This window comes from Cibotium barometz, chromosome 45 (genome assembly GCF_041138505.1).
Source record: "Cibotium barometz isolate CiBa-2024 chromosome 45, ASM4113850v1, whole genome shotgun sequence".
Classification (NCBI taxonomy): Eukaryota; Viridiplantae; Streptophyta; class Polypodiopsida; order Cyatheales; family Cibotiaceae; genus Cibotium; species Cibotium barometz.
The window spans coordinates 17,917,572-17,943,721 of record NC_141090.1 but is presented as its reverse complement, the minus strand read 5'-3'; positions in this window follow the sequence as shown (position 1 = coordinate 17,943,721).

Genomic DNA, 26,150 nt, shown 5'->3' with positions numbered 1-26,150 from the left:
ACTTTTGCACACATTTCTCCATGGTCTGCATCAATTGAATGTTCGCCCTCTCAAACAAATCTCTTTCTAGCTTAAAAACATTGCTTGATGCCTCTAAATGATGTGCATAATTGAAGATCCATCTCCAATAAAGTTAAGTAGAGCTGTTGTATTCCTAAATGGAGGTTTGATGGAGGTGTGGAGTTTGTAAATGGGTCTTTGGGATAAAGCCTTCCATCATTCCATAAGCCTAAATTTTTATGCCTTTTCATTCTTAACATATCTTTGGAAGTAGTAGATAGTGTTTTGGGTTCATTTCTCTTACTGAGGGGTTCCTATTCATGTTCATGATCGATGTGCATGTGGTAAGTATCCCTCCTCTCTCTACTCCTCCTTGCTCATGATCCTTTTCCATCCTCTTGAGCTTCTTTGTGCACCTCCTTGCTCTAGATATCCCCATAGCACAAAATGGAAAGGGTGCTTTCTCTATATTTGAGCCAAGTAGCAAAAAATGGAATGGTTCCAAAACAATCAAATGCAAAAAATGGAATGGTTCCAAAACAATCAAATGCAAAAACATGCAGGTCGAACTACTTTTGAAATTTCCTTAGTCTAGTTTTTGAGATGCATTTTCATGTTGGAAAACCGATGGAGCTCTCCAATATGCGAGATCAACTTCTCTGCCATATGCTGAACAATCCTCTCCATGATCATATGCTACTCTGCCATAGCTCTAGCACTCTCTATCTTAACCCTGGCCTACTCAAAAAGTAAAGCATACAAAAAAATGATTGTTCTCTCTAATGAGGTATAACTTAAATAAATTTATAAGTTTAGACCTTAATTTTTAACATTTTAAATACAAAGAGAGATACCTACTAGGTGAATGCTAATATCTCTCATCTGAAGGGCCTCTATAGTGGATGCCTCTTCCGTCTGCCAATGATGCTCTAAGACAATCAATATGTGCTCTTATCTCTAGTAACTCTTGTGTGAGTCTCTCGCTCGTCGACAGATGTGGGACTCTAAGTGACACAATCCACCACCATTAATTTTAAAAATATAGAAAAGTAGATATAATAAAGATGTTAATAAAAAAATAGACAATTATGAAAACCCTATATAAGTAATGAATATATATAAATATCTCATTATGTGCCAGCATCGATCATGAAAAAAGATTCACCACATGCTAGATGCTCTCAGTGGTACTACATCGATCCTCGCCTAAGCACTTACTGCCTTGACAAGAGGCAAATGTAAAAATGGTGGATTTGTAGCAACAACTCCACGTAGGGCTGGTGCAGGCCAACTCCCTTGTTCCGAGAGATGACCTTGACCAGTATCACTACCGGGCCAATGGCTAGTATAGTAAACTTGCTCTCCCAAGATAAACTTTGCGTATAACTAATTCACTCAGTATATGGAAATCTGGCAGTTGTTTAGTATCCTCTCATATCCGGAAACATATCAACTTTAGATATGTGCCACCAAATGAGGATGGGAGCACTGTGAAATAGTAAGGGGCTTGCCTACCCCATGCCGCATCCCATGGCTATCAAGGAAAAGGTCCAAGTATCATGCTTCATATCTGATAGGTCCAAGATCACGCACCTAATAATATGTCAATCAATGTGATACTGGAGCGATACGGTGATATGCTATCCCCTCATCTATGTAAACAACATCATGAATGCTACGAAGGGATGGTAGCATTGCCTCCAAGTCTGACATGATATGTAAAGTAGATGGTGTGTCATCCCTAGTACTCTTACAGATAGCCATTTACTCATGGTCTATCTTTACAATGAGTTCCACAATAGAAGAGTGGCCCTCCTTACCTAACTCCATGCTAGACCCTCAACGTAACACAAATGGGGTGGTCAATGGGAAAGGACAATGTAAAAGGTCCAGTAGAGTCAAGGTCCAATGACTAGTGCTAAGAAAATACTAATCTAGCACTAATGACACTCTAAAACAGCAGCAATGTTGGATTCAAAGCCTATTAATTGTGCTTCAATCCAAGAGAAAACACAAAGAAAGAGAGAGTGAAACAATGAAAATGACGTAAGAGAATGAGGGGAAAGAAGACTTAGTTCTTTTATAATCTTAATCGAGGTCACGTGGCATAACTTTTAGGGTTTTTAAAATGAGCAGCCCCGATGTATGCATGGTTTTAGGGTTGGTAAAATGAATGGATTCGATTTATTAAGAGTATCTCGGTCAAGATACATGGACGGCTCCGATTAGAGCCACGTATCTTGATCTAGATAATTTACAACTAAGAACACATTTTAGTATCTAGATCAAGCTACATGAATGGCTGAGATCACATCTCAGTATCTCAATCAAGATATGTCAATGGTTGAGATTACATTTTCATATCTTGTTTGAGATACATGGATGGTTGAGATGGCATCAATGTGCATCCTGAATGTACATCTAAGTAGGTAGCTATGCATACGTTAATTAATATCCCTTGTGGCATTAACGTGGATCCCAATGGCCTTAGTGTCTCGTTGGAGATATTCAGGGTAGCGAGAATGTGTTTTAGTGAGATTAGACAATTTATGTGAGACTAGCCCCATAAACAACGATTGAAAGTGTACTAGGCAAGCTATGGGAGTCATAAATATTTAGAAGGTGAGAGAAAAAATATATGGATTGGAGAATATTCTTATATCTCTTAGTGCACGTACCTGCACACATGTGCTTATAATTATCATTTAGAAGCTACATTGATAAGATTTTCAATAAAAGGGCAAGTGTTAAACACTTGTGGCATGGTTTTGTTGCACCACACGTTTAATATCTTTTTGTTGCCTTGTCTGTTCTTTTGTTCTTACATCTTTTTGTTTTGTTAGCATTTCCAGTATAAGATCCTTGTTAAAAAAGGTTTTAAAATATCTAAAATACTAATTGCTCAACTTTTAATTTATGGCATATTTTGTCCCTAAACGATTAGGCAGTTATGTAGCAGACAATCTACGAATCTCAACTTGAGATAGAGAGGTTGGATTGGTTGTATAGAGTCAAATCCTCTATGTTACTAGGCTATAAAATGTATTTAGTCATTTCTAAATATTCACCATTGAAAGCACTAGGCAAGTTTATGCGAGACTAGCCCCATAAACAATTGAAAAGGTACAAGGCAACTTATGTGGAAGTCCTAAATATTTAGAAGGTCAGAGAATCATCCTTTAGCTTTATGTCAAATATATTTTCTTCATAACTAAAAATCCTTAAATAAAAGTCCTAAATCAATGATTGTTGGATTTCGAGTTTGAATAGATCTGTGGCTCAAATTTGAGTTGAAGAGATTGTTGTGACTTTATGCCTAAACAATAAAATAGTTATGTACCAAACATTCTACACGTTTAACTTGAGATGGGAACTTTAGCTTAGGTGTACAATCACATTGTGATCAATGTTATTAAGTAGTAGTCCAATGCTTTTAAAATATTATGTCAATCAAGGTAACTGACAAATGGGCCCTTCTAAATCTGTGTATGAGAGAGAGAGAGAGAAGAGGAAAATATATCTTGGGTCTATTTGGAGGTGCATGCATACTATATTATCTATAGTATTAATATTCGAGTTTTAAGAAACCTAGAAACTTTGCCGAAAGGGTGATTTTAATGTAAAGAGTTGTTATTGATCACGTTGCTGAAGGGGTGATTTTGACTTAAATGTGTGATTAAGGCTTTTAAGAGATGGAAATCGCATGGTAAGGACAAAGCTTTCAGGTTCTTGGTCTTTGCTAGCCAAGTTGGTGCATGAACCTGTTTTTTCAAGGTATAGAATTCATGTGGGCACCTTAATGATAATTGTTCCCTTTTAGCCTTTCACCACCTGACGCTCAACTCTTATGCCCTTGGCACATTTTGGCCTTCGGCACCTTCAACTTGGAGTTAGATACACACATAATTGTGTTGCTATTTGATGAGCAACGACTTCTTTTGAGATTTGATTCCAAATGTTATAAATTTTGTGCAAATGTGAGGTGCATTAAAAAAAACAATTCTTTCACATTTAATGGCTGGGATTTACTTTCTTAAGACCCAAGATAGGTTTAACGGACCACACCACCCTTAAGCTAAGAAGTAGCCCAGGTGGCCAACCGAGGTTCCCATTTCTCAACCAAGAGCGTAAGTTTAGAACAACACTTTTGAGGATATACTCAATGTCTTATATGTTAAATTTGATGATCTAATGAATACAAAACCTAAATATAAATCCATAGATGGAAACCCTCAAAGTTTGGTTTCTTCTATTTTCTAGCATATTTGGAACTCTTCTCTCCCGATTCCCCTAAAAATATGTAAGTATAGCACGTGAGTCCAAATGAAGGGATTTTTCAATTCAAAATTTTAAGGTAAGTTTAAAGAAATACAATTACAGAAGGGGATTGTTTTATCAATTTTGAAAAAAAAAACATAACTCCTTAAAGAAAAAGGGGTCATTTTATTCATGAAAAATTCACAGATAAGGGGTTTTTATTAAAATACCCCTTGAACACATGTGATACATAGGGTTTATTAGTAGTGCACCCGTTGTCAAGGAACTCTTCAAGGAACTCTATGTCAAGTCTAGGAGGGACTAGTTTTAGACCTATCTCACCTATTACTTCTTTTTTATTGGGGACACTACTCCCTTAACTAATGTACCTATTGTGTTACTGAGATCTCAAGGATCATCTTTTAAGGTCGATTTCTCAAAGTTTAAGGGTAGACATAAGGAGGTTTTGGATACTCGTGTTACTTCTTTTGAAACAACATGCCAAGCTAATTACATGATTCTAGATAAGGAGAAGTGTGAGAGATACTAATGTACCTTCAAGGATGTGAGGATAAAATGATATAAATAGTATTAAGCAAGTTTTTTTCTAACTTATGATGCTTAAAAGATAAATTTGATGAAGAAGTTTTGGATTAATAAAAAAATCATTTATCTTCTTCAAATTTCAAACTAGTCCTTAGAAGAAGTAAAAAACAAAGATGACTATGCACTTAGGCTCTAGATCATTTTGTAAAGAAGAAGTCAAAAACAAAGATGACTATGCACTTATGCTCTAGATCATTTTGTAAAGAAGAAGTCAAAAACAAATGATGACTATGCTATCACAGAGATGTAGTTCAAGTGGTTTGAGATTAGGACTCTGATTCATGAGGTTGTGGGTTAAAATCCCATTGAGAACACATAAAAACACCTCAAGATTGGGGTGTAACTATGCACTTCAGATCTAGATTATTTATAAATATATTGATTCAATATTCTCAATTGATAGAGTGGTTTGTTCAAGGATTTCTTTAAAGTTTCAAAATCCCCTTGGCTGAAAGTCTCTCTCTCTCTCTCTTTCTCTCTCTCTCTCTCTCTCTCTCTCTCTCTCTCTCTCTCTCCTTATCTTTAAAGTTAGTGCGTGAACTGAGTGCCATGTATGTGAATTACTTGTCAAATACTTGAATTTTATATGTGAATTGCTCGATTGAAAGAGAAATATTACATAAATTTTGGATTATGTTTAGACTAGTGCACTTCAAATATATCCCATCAAAATAGAGACTATGATTTTGCTTATTGGGGAGACCTTTAGGGTAGAACCCAATGTACTTTATGAGCCATTTTGATAGAACCCCAAGTAAGTTGGTCATGATTGTGATGGAGAAAAACCTATAGTGGAGGTGGAGAGTGAGAAAGCTTTAGCATGAGCACTTATTTTCGATTGCGCAACCCGCCCTCCCTTGCCTCACTCCAATACTCCTATGCATAGCCCTCTCCATCGTCTCCCCCCCCAGGAGTAGTCCATGTTATGGTAGGAGCCAAATGACCAGAAGTAGGAAAAGTTAAAGGGAGAGGGATAGGCAAAGTGGAAGTGAGAGGGGTAGGAAATATAAGAAGATTTTGGGCTTTCCTTCCATTCCAACTAAAAGATATCTTGATAATATATGGTTTATGTACATGAATTTCTATACATGCCATTTACCTTGCTAATTATACTCTCTAATATTCTACATAGAAAACTTATTTCCTTTCCAGAAGAAGCTACAACAACTTCCAATAACATCATAACTCAATATCACACTAAATAATTAAAGCCAGTGTCTCATATTCATGTTTTTACACTACACTCCCATGCTAATTAAATAATAAAATAATATATAATAACATTATAGCCATATAAACTAAGTCAAGTAGAAAGCTATATAAGAAGTTTGAATTTCATGACTTTTTAGTAGTCCTTAGTTTTTCCTCTTCACTTAAAAATCTATTTCTCTCTTTCTTCAACTCTTACACTCTCTCCCTCTTGCCCTACCTCTCTCTCTCTCTCTCTCTCTCTACACACACATGCAAACTCACACACACACATGCAAACACACATACATGTGCTTGTGTGTGTGTGTGTGTGTGTGCGCGGACGCGCGGGTGTGCATGTGTGTATGTGTTTGTGTGTTTGCATGTGTGTGTGCATGAGCGTGCATGTGCGCGCGCACGCGTTTGTGTGTGTGTGTGTGTGTGTGTGCATGTGTGTGTGTGCATTTGTGTTGGTGGGTGACTGCTACTCGATTAACCTAAAAGTGTCTCTGGGTTATGCACACATCAATACACCAGTTGGATACACAAACATACACAAAAAATAGCATATCAATTTACAAGAGATTGTGTGTAAGATTCCTCCCCCACCCCCTTTTTGATGTCTAGTATCTTTCCCTGTAATCAATCCCTCTTCAGAAATATAAAGACCTTGTTTCTATCTGTTTTAGCCTAGAGAGAGAAAAATATTCTAGAGAGAGAATATTCAAATTTTGAATATTTTTGGATAGAAAAATATCTCTTCTAATTCAGATGAATTCCCTTGAAACAGAAATTCAAAAAGAATTTTGCAATGTGCAATTGGAATTAATTGAAAATAGCTATAAAGAACCTTAGCCTAAGGGTCTAGATTTTCAGAAATCTTTAGACTATGGTCCAATTAAGGTTCCTAGGGACCAATAGCATCAATCCATGTGTAGGGAGGAGATAAATCCAACTTGTAAAAAGAAAATACCCAAAAATGAGTAAATGCTCACATGAGGTGAAGAGTTGAAAATGTACAAGGTTTATTAGTAAAAAAACTATGAGCAATATTAAAAGTATGACATATGTAAGGAAGAGGAGTTCTTTAAAGGAGGTGCATATTTCACATAAGATGAAGAGTTGAAAATGTACAAGGTTTATTAATAAAAAATTATGAGCAATATTAAAAGTATGACATATGTAAGGAAGAGAAATTCTTTAAAGGAGGTGCATATTTCACATAAGATGAAGAGTTGAAAATGTACAAGGTTTATTAATAAAAAAATTATGAGCAATATTAAAAGTATGACATATGTAAGGAAGGGGAGTTCTTTAAAGGAGGTGCATATTTCACATAAGATGAAGAGTTGAAAATGTACAAGGTTTATTAGTAAAAAACTATGAGCAATATTAAAAATATGACATATGTAAGGAAGGGGAGTTCTTTAAAGGAGGTGCATATTTCACATGCTTGAATGAGTTTTAAACTCATAAAAATTGAGATATTTCATCTCTCCTCTCTCCTCATTCAAGTCTAGTTCCAAAAAGTTAGCTTAACTGACCTAAAAATGGTCAAATATTGACCAAACTGATTTAGAAAATTCTAGAATCAGTTTGTTTGGTTAGGAGCTCAATTTTTCCTATAAATAGAAGCCTCACCCTTGTTGAAAAATATATAGTGTTTATGCATCGTTACTCTACTCCACCTAAGCCAAGAACTGTGAATTCATTTAATAATTCACTAGTTTTTGGAGCTTCCCTCTTTCTTCAATCCCCATTAGTGGCTCCATCAACATACTTAACCAATTGATTGGTTGGGGGCCTCTACCGTGAACAAAGAATCAAGCAAGTTGTAAGGTAATTAGTGAATATTCATCTTTCTATAATTTCTCAATGTTTCTCTCTTCTCAACCCCTCTCAAGCTTGAGAAGTTTAATTGGTATGGTTTTTTTTAAATGCTATTGAAGTTTGAATAGTAGTGAAGAGTTACATAATTTAATAAATGCTATTGAAGTTAATTTTCATTTATGTTTAAATTCTAATGATTCTTATGTAAATTCTCTCTCTCACTCAAGAAATGGTCATACTCATGACCCATTCTCAATCCAAATCAAGCTTTTCATAAAGCTTTTCCTTAACCCAAGATAAAGCTATGCTTGAGGCCAAATTAATGCCTTTTTCTTATGCTTTTAGTTTATGTATATTGATGATTCAATCCATTATGGATTAAGGATCCAATTAGAGAATCATTTTAATTATTTCCTTAATGATAAGCTTTATCCCTTAGAAAAATTGAGATTTATCAGTCATAGCAGCGGAGCTATGGCAAAATTTTTATAAAAATTATGCATAAAAAATTTTCATTCAAAGCATAAAAAGAGGACTTCCTACCATATTCTAGGAATCATCATCCTAGATTAATTGAAAGAATTTCATTATAATCATGGAGAAATTGAATTTTAATATTATGCATAAAGGATAAATTTTTATATCAAAAGTGTTATTTTTACCATTTTTATTTTCATGCATAGAAGTATGCATAATGGATAAATTTTTATATCAAAAGTGTTACTTTTATCATTTTTATTTCATACATAAAAGTATGCATAAAAGAAAATTTTTATATCAATAGTGTTACTTTTATCATTTTTAATTTTCATGCATAGAAGTATGCATAAAGGAAAATTTTTATATCAAAAGTGTTACATGCATAGAAGTATGCATAAAGGAAAAATTTTTATATCAAAAGTGTTACTTTTATCATATTGGATTTCATGCATATAGGTATGCATAAAAGATATTCTTTTTATACTAAAAGTATGATTTTCCTCATAAATGGATTTTATGCTTAACTTAGATGCATAAGAGAAATTCTTTTATTCTAAAAGTATAATTCCCTACCAAATTGAAATCATGCATAAGAAGATGCATAAAAGATTGATTTTAATTTCGAAAGTGTTAGTCTCCTTAAATGGAATTTATGTATAAATAAATGTGTAGAGAAATCTTATATCAAATAAAAGAATTCTCTTTAAAAAAAAAAAAAAGAAGATATAAAATGTGATAAGATGTGATAAGAGGTGTATGAGATGTGATAAGAGGTGATAAGATGCTTATGAAATAAGTTAGGATGTGATAAGATGAATTAAGATGTGTATGGGGGAATGAGGTAAGAAGTGTATGTGATAGGATAAGATGTATATGGGTTGTGATAGGGCGAGAATGGATGTGATGTAAAAGATTAGATGTGAAAGTATATGGGGTTATATAAATGGGAATGTGAAAATGGATGTATGTATGTGGATGTGTGGATATGGAGATGGGAGTGTGGATGTATGAACATGAGAATGGATATATGCATGAAGATGTATATGCATAGATGTAAATGTGGATGTAGATGTGGATGTATAGATGTGAATGGGAATGGGGATGTGGATGTATGTGAATGTGAATGTAGATGTGGATGTATGTGAATGTGAATGTAGATGTGAATGTGGAATGTGGATGTATGGGAATGTGGATGTGGATGTATGTGAATATGAATGTAGATGTGGATGTATAGATGTGAATGTGGAATGTGGATGTGGATGTATGTATGTATGTGGATGTAGATGTGGATGTGTGGATATGGAGATGGGAGTGTGGATGTATGAACATGAAAATGGATATATGCATGAAGATGTATATGTATAGATGTGAATGTGGAATGTGGATGTGGATGTATGTATGTATGTGGATGTAGATGTGGATATATGGATGTGTATGTATGAATGTGGATATGGGATGTGGATGTATAAATGAGGATGTGAAAATGGAGATAAGCATGTAGATGGGGATGTATGGATGTGAATGTGGATGTGGATGTGGATGTATGGATGTGGATATGGATGTGAATATATGATATGTGATGTGAAGGAATCTGAAGTGAAGAGATGGAAAAGGAGGTGATTGGATGAGTACACATATACATGGAATGTGGAATAAGTAATCTGGATTAATGAGGGATAATGTGCAAAAATGAGAGTTCATATAGAAACTGTATTTGTAAACTGTTTGTAAATGCTGTTTGTAAATGGCTGTTTTATGTCAAGAATGCTGGGGAAGCATTTTGACCGTCTTGTGATTAAGGTCGTGGAGACCTAACTGATAAAGTTGCAACTGCTGACGGAGAGTCAATGGAGGACGTCTCGCGTAGCAAGGTCGACCGAGGTCTTGACCAGCCTCGGTTCGATTAAAATGGTGAGCTTCCGGTACGGTGGATGAGGGACCAAGGAAGCGGCCTATGAGTGAAGCGCTAGGTCATCTGCGAAGGATCCTAGAGGGTGCTGACCATACGGTGCTCGGGCTCTGGGTCGCCTAGGATACCCACGCGTGCGTCGAGGAAGATATTGGAACAAGGAGTAAGAGTTGTTTTGTGAAACCGGGCATGGATCTGGTTGACTGACCTTGCTGGTCCTCAACGGATGAGTCCATGGCTCTTTTATATGGATCTGTTGGTTGATCTTGCTGATCTTCAACGAGAATCCATCTTGATAAGTGATTATATTGCCGAGTATTATGGGCTAGGAACTATGGAAACGGCCTCTGTGTGGACAGGTGGTGAGCGTTCTAGTTGCCAATGATGCCATAGATACTCTGATGAAGGAATGATGGGAAATTATGAATCAACTGGATAAATTGGAAGATTGTGATCAGTGGTACTATGGTTTCATTAAAGGATTGTTTTAAAGTTAGCTGATGCTAAGGAAAAGGCAATTTCATATTGGGTGTGTAAGTGGTGTGGCTAGTTTTATGTTTGCATGAACTTCCGGCTAGGGGGCCTTGGAACTCTTTTCCTTGGTACCCGGGATAAAACCTAACCAAATTCCAAATTGGATCCCATCACTACAGTGGTTGGGCGGTTGGCTAACCCGTGGGACTGGATGGGGTTAGGCTGGACTGATGGATCCATAAATCGAGACTCAACTTTGTTTTTACGATAGATAAAGTAAATCCCGGATAGAAATTGTTCTATGGATAGGAATCAACGGCTGTGCCTCTTGATGGGGAAAAAAGCGTTGATCCCAATGATCCAAGTGCAAGTTTCTACCTTGATTTAACCAAGTACCGTTAAAGGTGCAGTCAGATCAGTTGATCCGTAATGATCTTGACTACGTTAGAGTAAAGAGTTATCCTGGTGGAATCGCCCATGCTTTCCGAGTAAAGGAAGTTTTTCCAGTTTCGGTTTTGGACAAACCGACGGATTAGTCTCTTATCCGGATATCCGTGGGCGAGGCCCCGAGTGTGAGACCCCTACCCACGCATGATGTGCTACTTCCGCTGCTAGTACCCCGAATCCGTTGATCGGTGGGGAACAGGGATATGTAAGATTCTCCCCCAGCCTTAGAGGTATACAGGAGTAAGAATCTCCCTTTCTGATCTTATAATTATTCTCTCTCTAAAATAAAAGAAAGATTCTGTTTAAAAAAGGAAGAACCTTTTTCCTGAATACTTCTCAAGAGTCCCACCTGTTTTAAGATTCAGAACAATGAGTTCAGAAGTGAGAATCGATGTTTTGGATATCAAGGTTTTGGTCTTCATTCGAGTACGGCCCAAAAGAAGTTCTTTATCTCTTGGGAAGAAGTTATCTCCCAGATATTGTGGACCAAAGAAAGTAGGTGATTTAGCTTACGAACTTCTTTTATCTCCTCATCTCAAAGTTTGAATGCCTTCTATAGAAAAATGTGCCAAACCCAAATCATGGAAAGACGGTAAAACTTCAGTGGCAAGTTACCGTTGGCTTCTAAGTTACGCTAGCTCCTTCCTTTATATAAGTCGTAACTTTTACTTGTCGTTCACAGTAATCATACTCCCATCGATCTCCTTTCTTTCTTAATCTCCTTCATGGCTTGGCAACAAGAACTAGTTTTATCCATAATGATTCCTCACCTTCAAGACGCAAGTGAATCTGTGAAGAAGGATTTTATAGAGCAGTATGAGCGCTCACTTTTCCCTCACTTGGGAACTTCTGTAGCGCAAACCAAATGGCGGACCTATCAAAACATAACTAGGGTAACACCCTGGGGTCAGCAGCACTTTCGTAACAATGTCCGCTTGGCCATGGTTATTGAAGCCTTGGGTTTGGGTCCCCGATACTACTGCGTCATGAGATCAAGGCATCTTGGGTTTTCTGAGCAGGTCTTCTTACTGGCGTGTTTTCTTCCTCATGAGAAGATATGCCTTTACCCCGTTTTTGGCTTGCCTCTCAGAGGTCCTTTTTTTAGAACACCTCATACCACTGAGATAGGCGCAGCAATAACCCACAGAATCATTCCCATAGATGAGTTACCTTATACTTGTGCAGCTTGTGAGGACTGCTTTTGTGACCATATGATGGACGGGCTTATGGAAGTGTAAAGAGTTCCTCTATCTTTACTGTATAAGTTCCGAGAATGAATAAAGTTTAAATCTTGTTCGTATTTTGAATCTTGCTCTCTTTAAGACTTATCTTGGTGGTTAATCTTGATTAAAATTTTTCTCTAAGTCTCGTATTTGTGCATCTTGCGAAATTATCCCAGTTTGCGAGATGAGGACATCTCGCATTTTTTTTAAGTGGGGTAGAATGTAAGATTCCTCCCCCACCCCCTTTTTGATGTCTAGTATCTTTCCCTGTAATCAATCCCTCTTCAGAAATATAAAGACCTTGTTTCTATCTGTTTTAGCCTAGAGAGAGAAAAATATTCTAGAGAGAGAATATTCAGATTTTGAATATTTTTGGATAGAAAAATATCTCTTCTAATTCAGATGAATTCCCTTGAAACAGAAATTCAAAAAGAATTTTCCAATGTGCAATTGGAATTAATTGAAAATAGCTATAAAGAACCTTAGCCTAAGGGTCTAGATTTTCAGAAATCTTTAGACTATGGTCCAATTAAGGTTCCTAGGGACCAATAGCATCAATCCATGTGTAGGGAGGAGATAAATCCAACTTGTAAAAAGAAAATACCCAAAAATGAGTAAATGCTCACATGAGGTGAAGAGTTGAAAATGTACAAGGTTTATTAGTAAAAAAACTATGAGCAATATTAAAAGTATGACATATGTAAGGAAGAGGAGTTCTTTAAAGGAGGTGCATATTTCACATAAGATGAAGAGTTGAAAATGTACAAGGTTTATTAATAAAAAATTATGAGCAATATTAAAAGTATGACATATGTAAGGAAGAGAAATTCTTTAAAGGAGGTGCATATTTCACATAAGATGAAGAGTTGAAAATGTACAAGGTTTATTAATAAAAAAATTATGAGCAATATTAAAAGTATGACATATGTAAGGAAGGGGAGTTCTTTAAAGGAGGTGCATATTTCACATAAGATGAAGAGTTGAAAATGTACAAGGTTTATTAGTAAAAAACTATGAGCAATATTAAAAATATGACATATGTAAGGAAGGGGAGTTCTTTAAAGGAGGTGCATATTTCACATGCTTGAATGAGTTTTAAACTCATAAAAATTGAGATATTTCATCTCTCCTCTCTCCTCATTCAAGTCTAGTTCCAAAAAGTTAGCTTAACTGACCTAAAAATGGTCAAATATTGACCAAACTGATTTAGAAAATTCTAGAATCAGTTTGTTTGGTTAGGAGCTCAATTTTTCCTATAAATAGAAGCCTCACCCTTGTTGAAAAATATATAGTGTTTATGCATCGTTACTCTACTCCACCTAAGCCAAGAACTGTGAATTCATTTAATAATTCACTAGTTTTTGGAGCTTCCCTCTTTCTTCAATCCCCATTAGTGGCTCCATCAACATACTTAACCAATTGATTGGTTGGGGGCCTCTACCGTGAACAAAGAATCAAGCAAGTTGTAAGGTAATTAGTGAATATTCATCTTTCTATAATTTCTCAATGTTTCTCTCTTCTCAACCCCTCTCAAGCTTGAGAAGTTTAATTGGTATGGTTTTTTTTAAATGCTATTGAAGTTTGAATAGTAGTGAAGAGTTACATAATTTAATAAATGCTATTGAAGTTAATTTTCATTTATGTTTAAATTCTAATGATTCTTATGTAAATTCTCTCTCTCACTCAAGAAATGGTCATACTCATGACCCATTCTCAATCCAAATCAAGCTTTTCATAAAGCTTTTCCTTAACCCAAGATAAAGCTATGCTTGAGGCCAAATTAATGCCTTTTTCTTATGCTTTTAGTTTATGTATATTGATGATTCAATCCATTATGGATTAAGGATCCAATTAGAGAATCATTTTAATTATTTCCTTAATGATAAGCTTTATCCCTTAGAAAAATTGAGATTTATCAGTCATAGCAGCGGAGCTATGGCAAAATTTTTATAAAAATTATGCATAAAAAATTTTCATTCAAAGCATAAAAAGAGGACTTCCTACCATATTCTAGGAATCATCATCCTAGATTAATTGAAAGAATTTCATTATAATCATGGAGAAATTGAATTTTAATATTATGCATAAAGGATAAATTTTTATATCAAAAGTGTTATTTTTACCATTTTTATTTTCATGCATAGAAGTATGCATAATGGATAAATTTTTATATCAAAAGTGTTACTTTTATCATTTTTATTTCATACATAAAAGTATGCATAAAAGAAAATTTTTATATCAATAGTGTTACTTTTATCATTTTTAATTTTCATGCATAGAAGTATGCATAAAGGAAAATTTTTATATCAAAAGTGTTACATGCATAGAAGTATGCATAAAGGAAAAATTTTTATATCAAAAGTGTTACTTTTATCATATTGGATTTCATGCATATAGGTATGCATAAAAGATATTCTTTTTATACTAAAAGTATGATTTTCCTCATAAATGGATTTTATGCTTAACTTAGATGCATAAGAGAAATTCTTTTATTCTAAAAGTATAATTCCCTACCAAATTGAAATCATGCATAAGAAGATGCATAAAAGATTGATTTTAATTTCGAAAGTGTTAGTCTCCTTAAATGGAATTTATGTATAAATAAATGTGTAGAGAAATCTTATATCAAATAAAAGAATTCTCTTTTTAAAAAAAAAAAGAAGATATAAAATGTGATAAGATGTGATAAGAGGTGTATGAGATGTGATAAGAGGTGATAAGATGCTTATGAAATAAGTTAGGATGTGATAAGATGAATTAAGATGTGTATGGGGGAATGAGGTAAGAAGTGTATGTGATAGGATAAGATGTATATGGGTTGTGATAGGGCGAGAATGGATGTGATGTAAAAGATTAGATGTGAAAGTATATGGGGTTATATAAATGGGAATGTGAAAATGGATGTATGTATGTGGATGTGTGGATATGGAGATGGGAGTGTGGATGTATGAACATGAGAATGGATATATGCATGAAGATGTATATGCATAGATGTAAATGTGGATGTAGATGTGGATGTATAGATGTGAATGGGAATGGGGATGTGGATGTATGTGAATGTGAATGTAGATGTGGATGTATGTGAATGTGAATGTAGATGTGAATGTGGAATGTGGATGTATGGGAATGTGGATGTGGATGTATGTGAATATGAATGTAGATGTGGATGTATAGATGTGAATGTGGAATGTGGATGTGGATGTATGTATGTATGTGGATGTAGATGTGGATGTGTGGATATGGAGATGGGAGTGTGGATGTATGAACATGAAAATGGATATATGCATGAAGATGTATATGTATAGATGTGAATGTGGAATGTGGATGTGGATGTATGTATGTATGTGGATGTAGATGTGGATATATGGATGTGTATGTATGAATGTGGATATGGGATGTGGATGTATAAATGAGGATGTGAAAATGGAGATAAGCATGTAGATGGGGATGTATGGATGTGAATGTGGATGTGGATGTGGATGTATGGATGTGGATATGGATGTGAATATATGATATGTGATGTGAAGGAATCTGAAGTGAAGAGATGGAAAAGGAGGTGATTGGATGAGTACACATATACATGGAATGTGGAATAAGTAATCTGGATTAATGAGGGATAATGTGCAAAAATGAGAGTTCATATAGAAACTGTATTTGTAAACTGTTTGTAAATGCTGTTTGTAAATGGCTGTTTTATGTCAAGAATGCTGGGGAAGCATTTTGACCGTCTTGTGATTAAGGTCGTGGAGACCTAACTGATAAAGTTGCAACTGCTGACGGAGAGTCAATGGAGGACGTCTCGCGTAGCAAGGTCGACCGAGGTCTTGACCAGCCTCGGTTCGATTAAAATGGTGAGCTTCCGGTACGGTGGATGAGGGACCAAGGAAGCGGCCTATGAGTGAAGCGCTAGGTCATCTGCGAAGGATCCTAGAGGGTGCTGACCATACGGTGCTCGGGCTCTGGGTCGCCTAGGATACCCACGCGTGCGTCGAGGAAGATATTGGAACAAGGAGTAAGAGTTGTTTTGTGAAACCGGGCATGGATCTGGTTGACTGACCTTGCTGGTCCTCAACGGATGAGTCCATGGCTCTTTTATATGGATCTGTTGGTTGATCTTGCTGATCTTCAACGAGAATCCATCTTGATAAGTGATTATATTGCCGAGTATTATGGGCTAGGAACTATGGAAACGGCCTCTGTGTGGACAGGTGGTGAGCGTTCTAGTTGCCAATGATGCCATAGATACTCTGATGAAGGAATGATGGAAAATTATGAATCAACTGGATAAATTGGAAGATTGTGATCAGTGGTACTATGGTTTCATTAAAGGATTGTTTTAAAGTTAGCTGATGCTAAGGAAAAGGCAATTTCATATTGGGTGTGTAAGTGGTGTGGCTAGTTTTATGTTTGCATGAACTTCCGGCTAGGGGGCCTTGGAACTCTTTTCCTTGGTACCCGGGATAAAACCTAACCAAATTCCAAATTGGATCCCATCACTACAGTGGTTGGGCGGTTGGCTAACCCGTGGGACTGGATGGGGTTAGGCTGGACTGATGGATCCATAAATCGAGACTCAACTTTGTTTTTACGATAGATAAAGTAAATCCCGGATAGAAATTGTTCTATGGATAGGAATCAACGGCTGTGCCTCTTGATGGGGAAAAAAGCGTTGATCCCAATGATCCAAGTGCAAGTTTCTACCTTGATTTAACCAAGTACCGTTAAAGGTGCAGTCAGATCAGTTGATCCGTAATGATCTTGACTACGTTAGAGTAAAGAGTTATCCTGGTGGAATCGCCCATGCTTTCCGAGTAAAGGAAGTTTTTCCAGTTTCGGTTTTGGACAAACCGACGGATTAGTCTCTTGTCCGGATATCCGTGGGCGAGGCCCCGAGTGTGAGACCCCTACCCACGCATGATGTGCTACTTCCGCTGCTAGTACCCCGAATCCGTTGATCGGTGGGGAACAGGGATCTCTCAGTTGGTATCAGAGCCGCTTTTGAAAGCTAATAAAGATAATTAAATTCTTATCTGAAATTGGTAATAAGAATTCAGAAACAGCTTTTTCATAATGTATTTTCATCCCGTAAGCTTCTTAATGAAGAAATTTTAATCAAAGAAATTGTTTTTATAGATGGAAGTTCCACATTTATCTGGTATTCCCGACCTCACCCAGTCTCAAGATATGATTGCATTTGCCTTCGAGCATCTCATCTCTTCCGCTTCAACTCAAACAAGCCGAGTAAGACTTGCACGCCATTTCAAGGATTTATATTTTCCTACCCCAGTGGAGAGAATACAACATAAGTGGGTTGCAGGGCAATATGTCCACGCTCATTGCAACCGCCGTACAATGCTGTGGCAGAATCTCTCATTGACTATGATCCTGTTAAAGCTGAAAATGGTGCGTGGTGTCATTCTATATCATTCGACACCTCAAAATTTCAGACTTTCATGTCAAATTTATAGACTCCTTAGTCGATTTATCCCTAAGGAGAAAATAATAATTTCCTTCGCAGTTAGAGAACTTATGTAACAGGGCATGACTATGGCCCAGTACCGTCGTCTTATACGTCTCTCGAAGAGATTTTGAATTTTGGAGCCGAACCACTCTATGTAATTATTGCAACTTGTATACAAATGTTTTTTTTTATGGACGATCGGATAAAGAAAAATCTATTTATCAGACTTAAGTCATAGATCTCCAATAAGATCAACTGAGGAGCAAATTATGTCAAAAGTTTATCAAGACGCACAAAAAGGTTGTAATTGTTTGATATAATTGATACAAATTGTTAATTCAAATTGAAATTCGTAAATTAGTAATTGGGTCTTCAATTGGAAGTACCGCAATTGTATGGAACCCTGACTTGCTTGAGACCTAGACATGATGGTATTTACCTTATAGTTTCGAGTATCATGACTATCCGTATATACCGAGGGTATAACTGCAGCTCTTTACCGATAGTATATACGAGTAAATCTAAGACTTGAAATTATAAGCGTTAATGCTATCCAGATGATGATTTCGAATGTGGTTGATATGATTTTTAATTCTGTTTGAGAATTGATGAATTGAATGGGATTCTGATTGAAAAATGACGATTTTCGAAATTTAGTTGAAATGTAATAAGCTGAGCAAAACCACAATGAGGATGAATGGGACGAGTCCCAGTGATGATATTCATAACTGGAATGATGATAATGATTTCAGTAAATCACTATGAGATTAGTGGATTGTGCTGTCAGATTGCTACTGTTAACACTTGAGACGGTAGATTAAGTTAAGGGATGACAAATTGAGAACTTGCTTAACTAAAATTCCTGTGGAGGAATGTTCAGAAGGAAAATTTTCAGACTAATGGACCATTATCGTGTTAAAGATATGAATGATAAGATCTGAATGAATTGTTATTTAATGATGAGTTCTATATAAGGGATAATTATCCCCGTATTCTGTTGGGTTGACCAGAATATAAGGAACCCCAGAATAAATTGGATCTTAAGAAAAAGAGTTGTCCTCTACCTTGCGAGATGAGGACATCTCGCACTTTTCAAGTGGGGTAGAATGTAAGATTCTCCCCCAGCCTTAGAGGTATACAGGAGTAAGAATCTCCCTTTCTGATCTTATAATTATTCTCTCTCTAAAATAAAAGAAAGATTCTGTTTAAAAAAGGAAGAACCTTTTTCCTGAATACTTCTCAAGAGTCCCACCTGTTTTAAGATTCAGAACAATGAGTTCAGAAGTGAGAATCGATGTTTTGGATATCAAGGTTTTGGTCTTCATTCGAGTACGGCCCAAAAGAAGTTCTTTATCTCTTGGGAAGAAGTTATCTCCCAGATATTGTGGACCAAAGAAAGTAGGTGATTTAGCTTACGAACTTCTTTTATCTCCTCATCTCAAAGTTTGAATGCCTTCTATAGAAAAATGTGCCAAATCCAAATCATGGAAAGACGGTAAAACTTCAGTGGCAAGTTACCGTTGGCTTCTAAGTTACGCTAGCTCCTTCCTTTATATAAGTCGTAACTTTTACTTGTCGTTCACAGTAATCATACTCCCATCGATCTCCTTTCTTTCTTAATCTCCTTCATGGCTTGGCAACAAGAACTAGTTTTATCCATAATGATTCCTCACCTTCAAGACGCAAGTGAATCTGTGAAGAAGGATTTTATAGAGCAGTATGAGCGCTCACTTTTCCCTCACTTGGGAACTTCTGTAGCGCAAACCAAATGGCGGACCTATCAAAACATAACTAGGGTAACACCCTGGGGTCAGCAGCACTTTCGTAACAATGTCCGCTTGGCCATGGTTATTGAAGCCTTGGGTTTGGGTCCCCGATACTACTGCGTCATGAGATCAAGGCATCTTGGGTTTTCTGAGCAGGTCTTCTTACTGGCGTGTTTTCTTCCTCATGAGAAGATATGCCTTTACCCCGTTTTTGGCTTGCCTCTCAGAGGTCCTTTTTTTAGAACACCTCATACCACTGAGATAGGCGCAACAATAACCCACAGAATCATTCCCATAGATGAGTTACCTTATACTTGTGCAGCTTGTGAGGACTGCTTTTGTGACCATATGATGGACGGGCTTATGGAAGTGTAAAGAGTTCCTCTATCTTTACTGTATAAGTTCCGAGAATGAATAAAGTTTAAATCTTGTTCGTATTTTGAATCTTGCTCTCTTTAAGACTTATCTTGGTGGTTAATCTTGATTAAAATTTTTCTCTAAGTCTCGTATTTGTGCATCTTGCGAAATTATCCCAGTTTGCGAGATGAGGACATCTCGCATTTTTTTTAAGTGGGGTAGAATGTAAGATTCCTCCCCCACCCCCTTTTTGATGTCTAGTATCTTTCCCTGTAATCAATCCCTCTTCAGAAATATAAAGACCTTGTTTCTATCTGTTTTAGCCTAGAGAGAGAAAAATATTCTACAGAGAGAATATTCAGATTTTGAATATTTTTGGATAGAAAAATATCTCTTCTAATTCAGATGAATTCCCTTGAAACAGAAATTCAAAAAGAATTTTCCAATGTGCAATTGGAATTAATTGAAAATAGCTATAAAGAACCTTAGCCTAAGGGTCTAGATTTTCAGAAATCTTTAGACTATGGTCCAATTAAGGTTCCTAGGGACCAATAGCATCAATCCATGTGTAGGGAGGAGATAAATCCAACTTGTAAAAAGAAAATACCCAAAAATGAGTAAATGCTCACATGAGGTGAAGAGTTGAAAATGTACAAGGTTTATTAGTAAAAAAACTATGAGCAATATTAAAAGTATGACATATGTAAGGAAGAGGAGTTCTTTAAAGGAGGTGCATATTTCACATAAGATGAAGAGTTGAAAATGTACAAGGTTTATTAATAAAAAATTATGAGCAATATTAAAAGTATGACATATGTAAGGAAGAGAAATTCTTTAAAGGAGGTGCATATTTCACATAAGATGAAGAGTTGAAAATGTACAAGGTTTATTAATAAAAAAATTATGAGCAATATTAAAAGTATGACATATGTAAGGAAGGGGAGTTCTTTAAAGGAGGTGCATATTTCACATAAGATGAAGAGTTGAAAATGTACAAGGTTTATTAGTAAAAAACTATGAGCAATATTAAAAATATGACATATGTAAGGAAGGGGAGTTCTTTAAAGGAGGTGCATATTTCACATGCTTGAATGAGTTTTAAACTCATAAAAATTGAGATATTTCATCTCTCCTCTCTCCTCATTCAAGTCTAGTTCCAAAAAGTTAGCTTAACTGACCTAAAAATGGTCAAATATTGACCAAACTGATTTAGAAAATTCTAGAATCAGTTTGTTTGGTTAGGAGCTCAATTTTTCCTATAAATAGAAGCCTCACCCTTGTTGAAAAATATATAGTGTTTATGCATCGTTACTCTACTCCACCTAAGCCAAGAACTGTGAATTCATTTAATAATTCACTAGTTTTTGGAGCTTCCCTCTTTCTTCAATCCCCATTAGTGGCTCCATCAACATACTTAACCAATTGATTGGTTGGGGGCCTCTACCGTGAACAAAGAATCAAGCAAGTTGTAAGGTAATTAGTGAATATTCATCTTTCTATAATTTCTCAATGTTTCTCTCTTCTCAACCCCTCTCAAGCTTGAGAAGTTTAATTGGTATGGTTTTTTTTAAATGCTATTGAAGTTTGAATAGTAGTGAAGAGTTACATAATTTAATAAATGCTATTGAAGTTAATTTTCATTTATGTTTAAATTCTAATGATTCTTATGTAAATTCTCTCTCTCACTCAAGAAATGGTCATACTCATGACCCATTCTCAATCCAAATCAAGCTTTTCATAAAGCTTTTCCTTAACCCAAGATAAAGCTATGCTTGAGGCCAAATTAATGCCTTTTTCTTATGCTTTTAGTTTATGTATATTGATGATTCAATCCATTATGGATTAAGGATCCAATTAGAGAATCATTTTAATTATTTCCTTAATGATAAGCTTTATCCCTTAGAAAAATTGAGATTTATCAGTCATAGCAGCGGAGCTATGGCAAAATTTTTATAAAAATTATGCATAAAAAATTTTCATTCAAAGCATAAAAAGAGGACTTCCTACCATATTCTAGGAATCATCATCCTAGATTAATTGAAAGAATTTCATTATAATCATGGAGAAATTGAATTTTAATATTATGCATAAAGGATAAATTTTTATATCAAAAGTGTTATTTTTACCATTTTTATTTTCATGCATAGAAGTATGCATAATGGATAAATTTTTATATCAAAAGTGTTACTTTTATCATTTTTATTTCATACATAAAAGTATGCATAAAAGAAAATTTTTATATCAATAGTGTTACTTTTATCATTTTTAATTTTCATGCATAGAAGTATGCATAAAGGAAAATTTTTATATCAAAAGTGTTACATGCATAGAAGTATGCATAAAGGAAAAATTTTTATATCAAAAGTGTTACTTTTATCATATTGGATTTCATGCATATAGGTATGCATAAAAGATATTCTTTTTATACTAAAAGTATGATTTTCCTCATAAATGGATTTTATGCTTAACTTAGATGCATAAGAGAAATTCTTTTATTCTAAAAGTATAATTCCCTACCAAATTGAAATCATGCATAAGAAGATGCATAAAAGATTGATTTTAATTTCGAAAGTGTTAGTCTCCTTAAATGGAATTTATGTATAAATAAATGTGTAGAGAAATCTTATATCAAATAAAAGAATTCTCTTTTAAAAAAAAAAAAGAAGATATAAAATGTGATAAGATGTGATAAGAGGTGTATGAGATGTGATAAGAGGTGATAAGATGCTTATGAAATAAGTTAGGATGTGATAAGATGAATTAAGATGTGTATGGGGGAATGAGGTAAGAAGTGTATGTGATAGGATAAGATGTATATGGGTTGTGATAGGGCGAGAATGGATGTGATGTAAAAGATTAGATGTGAAAGTATATGGGGTTATATAAATGGGAATGTGAAAATGGATGTATGTATGTGGATGTGTGGATATGGAGATGGGAGTGTGGATGTATGAACATGAGAATGGATATATGCATGAAGATGTATATGCATAGATGTAAATGTGGATGTAGATGTGGATGTATAGATGTGAATGGGAATGGGGATGTGGATGTATGTGAATGTGAATGTAGATGTGGATGTATGTGAATGTGAATGTAGATGTGAATGTGGAATGTGGATGTATGGGAATGTGGATGTGGATGTATGTGAATATGAATGTAGATGTGGATGTATAGATGTGAATGTGGAATGTGGATGTGGATGTATGTATGTATGTGGATGTAGATGTGGATGTGTGGATATGGAGATGGGAGTGTGGATGTATGAACATGAAAATGGATATATGCATGAAGATGTATATGTATAGATGTGAATGTGGAATGTGGATGTGGATGTATGTATGTATGTGGATGTAGATGTGGATATATGGATGTGTATGTATGAATGTGGATATGGGATGTGGATGTATAAATGAGGATGTGAAAATGGAGATAAGCATGTAGATGGGGATGTATGGATGTGAATGTGGATGTGGATGTGGATGTATGGATGTGGATATGGATGTGAATATATGATATGTGATGTGAAGGAATCTGAAGTGAAGAGATGGAAAAGGAGGTGATTGGATGAGTACACATATACATGGAATGTGGAATAAGTAATCTGGATTAATGAGGGATAATGTGCAAAAATGAGAGTTCATATAGAAACTGTATTTGTAAACTGTTTGTAAATGCTGTTTGTAAATGGCTGTTTTATGTCAAGAATGCTGGGGAAGCATTTTGACCGTCTTGTGATTAAGGTCGTGGAGACCTAACTGATAAAGTTGCAACTGCTGACGGAGAGTCAATGGAGGACGTCTCGCGTAGCAAGGTCGACCGAGGTCTTGACCAGCCTCGGTTCGATTAAAATGGTGAGCTTCCGGTACGGTGGATGAGGGACCAAGGAAGCGGCCTATGAGTGAAGCGCTAGGTCATCTGCGAAGGATCCTAGAGGGTGCTGACCATACGGTGCTCGGGCTCTGGGTCGCCTAGGATACCCACGCGTGCGTCGAGGAAGATATTGGAACAAGGAGTAAGAGTTGTTTTGTGAAACCGGGCATGGATCTGGTTGACTGACCTTGCTGGTCCTCAACGGATGAGTCCATGGCTCTTTTATATGGATCTGTTGGTTGATCTTGCTGATCTTCAACGAGAATCCATCTTGATAAGTGATTATATTGCCGAGTATTATGGGCTAGGAACTATGGAAACGGCCTCTGTGTGGACAGGTGGTGAGCGTTCTAGTTGCCAATGATGCCATAGATACTCTGATGAAGGAATGATGGGAAATTATGAATCAACTGGATAAATTGGAAGATTGTGATCAGTGGTACTATGGTTTCATTAAAGGATTGTTTTAAAGTTAGCTGATGCTAAGGAAAAGGCAATTTCATATTGGGTGTGTAAGTGGTGTGGCTAGTTTTATGTTTGCATGAACTTCCGGCTAGGGGGCCTTGGAACTCTTTTCCTTGGTACCCGGGATAAAACCTAACCAAATTCCAAATTGGATCCCATCACTACAGTGGTTGGGCGGTTGGCTAACCCGTGGGACTGGATGGGGTTAGGCTGGACTGATGGATCCATAAATCGAGACTCAACTTTGTTTTTACGATAGATAAAGTAAATCCCGGATAGAAATTGTTCTATGGATAGGAATCAACGGCTGTGCCTCTTGATGGGGAAAAAAGCGTTGATCCCAATGATCCAAGTGCAAGTTTCTACCTTGATTTAACCAAGTACCGTTAAAGGTGCAGTCAGATCAGTTGATCCGTAATGATCTTGACTACGTTAGAGTAAAGAGTTATCCTAGTGGAATCGCCCATGCTTTCCGAGTAAAGGAAGTTTTTCCAGTTTCGGTTTTGGACAAACCGACGGATTAGTCTCTTGTCTGGATATCCGTGGGCGAGGCCCCGAGTGTGAGACCCCTACCCACGCATGATGTGCTACTTCCGCTGCTAGTACCCCGAATCCGTTGATCGGTGGGGAACAGGGATCTCACATTGTGTGTGTGTGCATGTGTGACTGCTACCCGATGAACCTACTAAGTGTCGCTAGTTATGCACACAACAATACACCAGTTGGATACGTAAACATGCATAGGAAAACACAGAAAACAACATATCAATATACAAGAGATTCTGCAAAAGAAACGGTTATACAAGATAGATCGACTTGTGTATATTATATGATTGCCAACATAAACGAAGAAGACTTTAAAGGCGGATTTAGAGAATGGTAGATGAGAAGGATATAAAGAAATGATTCAAAATGATCCTAGTTTGATTAGCACACACACATACATGTGTTTGTGTGTGTGTGTGTGTGTGCATGTGTGTGTGTGTGTGTGTGTGTGTGTGTACATGTGTGTGTGTGTGTGTGTGTGTGTGTATCTGTGTTGGTGGGTGACTGCTACCCTATCAACCTAAAAGTGTCTCTAGTTATGCACACATCAATACAGTAGTTGGATACACAAACATACACAAAAAATAGCGTACCGATTTACAAGAGATTGTGTGTGTGTGCATGTGTGTTGGTGGCGGGTGACTGCTACCCGATCAACCTACTAAGTGTCTCTAGTTATGCACACAACAATACACCAATTGCATACACAAACATGCATAGGAAAACACAAAAAACAACGTATCATTTTAGAAGAGATTGCGCAAAAGAAATGATACAAGACAGAATGACTTGTGTAAATTATCTGCCAACATAAACAAAGAAGACTTTAAAGACAGATTTAGAGAATGGTAGATGAGAAGGATATACGAAAATAGTTCAAAATGATCCCTGCAATTTGATTAGCACCACCCCGGCTAAAAGTAGCCTGTGTATAGAATTTGATTACATCTTTATATTGTTTAATGCACAGTTATAGAGTGGTATAAAGATTCCCTCCTGCTCTCACTACAACAGAATGAGGGTTTAGCAGCAAAAATTGATTAGCACCACCCCGGCTAAAAGTAGCCTATGTATAGAATTTGATTACATCTTTATACTGTTTAATGCACAATTATAGAGTGGTATAAAGATTCCCTCCTACTCTTACTACAACAGAATGAGGGTTTATCAGCAAAAATTACAGCGCTTTCATATTTAGAAGGGTGCAGAGATGTCAGGCCTATATCGTTGTTAAACACGTTGCTATTTTCATTATATAATGGGTTCGC